Genomic DNA, 3,170 nt, shown 5'->3' on the forward strand with positions numbered 1-3,170 from the left:
TTATTCAAATGTACTTCCATGGGATTCTATCTGCAAATTTGGGGTATATGGGGTTCTTAGGACCAGCACTCTCTTGCTTGCTACACTTTTTTTAGGGCTGTTCATCCCCTGTTTCAGAGCTCCTTATCCACCTAAACATTTAAGTGGCTCTAGGAATTTGCAGCATGTGGAGCAGTCACACCCCAGTAAACCTGTCTCAGCAGATGGGCAAAATCATATTGAGGATAACCAACAGGCCTTCAAACCTGTTGATGATTTAGAAGGAAGTCTACCCCAAGCATGTGAAGACTTCCTCCAAAGGCATGAGTTGATGAGAACAGTATATAAGCCAGGAAGGCAGCTGAAGCAGGAGCTGTGGAACGCTTAGAGCTTGGTCAGATATTGAAGACTCACAAGTCATTCACTGAATCCTGGGCCATTGCCACTAGTTCTGACTTGTTTTGCCCTTAGAGTTGGATGACTCTGGAAGAGAGTGGCCAGTGGTTTGGGATAACACTACCTCAGTTAAATACAATTCATGTTTGAATGAAGACTCAATGTCTTGTCACTATTCAATGTCACTTGTCAATGTCACTGATCCTCTTTGAAAATGAAGGACAAAATGGAGGAATACCTACAAAAATATAGATTGACTAGATTAACAAAAGAGGAAATAAATTACTTAAATAGTCCCATTTTAGAAAAAGAAATAGAACAAGTTTACTGGCTAAGAAATAGAGAAGTTGGTCAGTGGAATATGTTAGAACAAAATAATCAATGACTATAGCAATCTAGTGTTTGAAAAACCCAAAGACCCCAGTTTTTGAGATAAGAATTCACTATTTGACAAAAACTTCAGGGGAAATTGGAAACTAGTATGGCAAAAAGTAAGCATAGACCCATACCTAACATCGTATACCAAGAAAGATAAGGCTGAAATGGGTTCATGATCTAGACATAAAGAATGATATTATAAACAAATATCGTCACCTTTCAGATCTGTGGAAAAGGAAGGAATTTGTGGCCAAAGAAAAAGTAGAGATCATTATTGATCACAAAATAGATAACTTTGATTATATTAAGTTTAAAAGTTTTTGTACAAACAAAACTAATGCAGACAAGATTAGAAGGGAAACAATAAACTGGGAAAACATTTTTATATCCAGAGGATCTGATAAAAGCCTCATTTCTAAAATATATAGAGAATTGACTCAAATTGATAGTGCTTCAAGCCATTCTCCAATTGATAAATGGTCAAAGGATATGACATAATTTTCAGATGAAGAAATTGAAACTATTTGTAGTCATATGAAAAGGTGCTCCAAATCACTATTGATCAGAGAAATGCAAATTAAGACAACTCTGAGATACCACTACATACCTCTCAGATTGACTAAAATGACAGGAAAAGATAATGACAAATGTTGGAAGAGATGTGGGAAAACTGGGACACTGATACATTATTGGTGCAACTGTGAACAGATCCAACCATTCTGGTGAGCAGTTTGGAACTATACTCAAAAAGTTATCAAACTGTACATACCCTTTGATCCAGTAGTGTTATTATTGGGTTTATACCCCAAAGAGATCTTAAAGGAAGGAAAGGGACCAATGTGCAAGAATGTTTGTGGCAGTCCTCTTTGTAGTGTCAAGAAACTGGAAACTGAGTGGATGCCCATCAATTGGAGAATGGTTGAATCAATTGTAGTATATGAATATTATGGAATATTATTGTTCTGTAAGAAACAACCAGCAGGATGATTTCAGAAAGGCCTGGAGAGATGTACATGAACTGATGCTGAGTGAAATGAGCAGAACCAAGAGATTGTTATACACAGCAACAATAAGACTATATGATGATCAGTTCTGATAGACGTGGTTCTCTTCAACATTGAGATGATTCAAACCAGTTCCACTTGTTCAGTGATGAAGAAAGCCATGTACAACCAGAAAGAGAACCGTGGGAACAAAGTGTGGACCACAACATAACATTCTCACTGTTATTTGCTTGCATTTTGGTTTATTTCTCAGTTTTGCTTTTTTCTTCCTTCTTGATCTGATTTTTCTTGTGCAGCAGGATAACTGTATAAATATGTATACATCTATTGGATTTAACATGTATTTTAACAAATTTAACATGTATTGCACTACCTGCCAGCTAAGGTTGGGGGTGGGGAGGAGGAGGGAAAAATTTGAAACAAAAGGTTTTACAAGGGTCAATTTTGCAAAAATTACCCATGCATATGCTTGATAAATAAAAAGCTTTAATAAAAAAGAAAATGAAGGAGAAATAACAATTTATATTTTTATGGATTTCCTTATAGGTGCATATTTTCATGGGATAGAATGCTAGTTTGCTGTTGTCTAGACGAAACAAAAATTTTGTTTTGCTTTTGTGGGAATTTTAAACAGTATATTTTGTGTTCATCCTAAATCCTTTACTACCAAATAACTGCTTTACTAGAGTAGTTCAATGAGCAGAACACTCAAAATAGAACTACAATCAGGACCCAACCTGAGACACTAATTGTGTGGCATTGAGTTAGTCATTTAACTTCTCTCAACTTCAATATTTGTATAACGGTTTGCTAACCTGACAGTGATAAGTAAATGTTTCAATTAGCAATAATCGTACCTTGGTTAAACCTCACTGGCTATGATACTGCCACTGAACAAAATGAAGAGCTATATAAATATTAGCTGTTGTCATGTATAGAGTCATGTGTACCCCTGTGTTAAGATTATAAGTTCATTTGGTTTGTTATCCATCATCTATGAATCAAAATGCAGCTATGGCTTAGTGAACAAAGAGCTGATTTTAGAGTGAGGAAGACCTAGATTAAAATACCATCTCTTACATACTGGCTTTGTTATCTGGACAAGTTACTTAACCTCTCAATATGCCTGGAAACAATTTAAGAACAATTTTAGATTTGCACCAGTGAAGTTTTCCTACCAGTAGTTTCTTAAATTCTTTACATGGATGAAATATAAGATCTGGTCTTTTTCTCCAACTTGTATATAAACAGATGCCATATATATATATATCTCATAAATTTTTCCCAGTTATTCTATTCTATAATTTATTGGATACTTTCAATATTCTTCTTTCTGTATCCTTTTTTGCACTTAGGACAGCGGAAAGAATTGAATCAGAGTATTTTCTTCCTGCAACAGAGAACAGAGTCTCT

At 35.3% G+C, this 3,170-nt stretch overlaps 1 pseudogene; it reads right to left on the minus strand.

Moving 5' to 3' along the window:
* Positions 1-2,530: 2,530 nt before the first annotated feature.
* LOC111721117 lies at positions 2,531-2,659 on the minus strand (annotated as a pseudogene).
* Between the last annotated feature and the right edge of the window lie 511 nt (positions 2,660-3,170).

Source organism: Sarcophilus harrisii, chromosome 5 (assembly GCF_902635505.1).
Source record: "Sarcophilus harrisii chromosome 5, mSarHar1.11, whole genome shotgun sequence".
Lineage (NCBI taxonomy): Eukaryota > Metazoa > Chordata > Mammalia > Dasyuromorphia > Dasyuridae > Sarcophilus > Sarcophilus harrisii.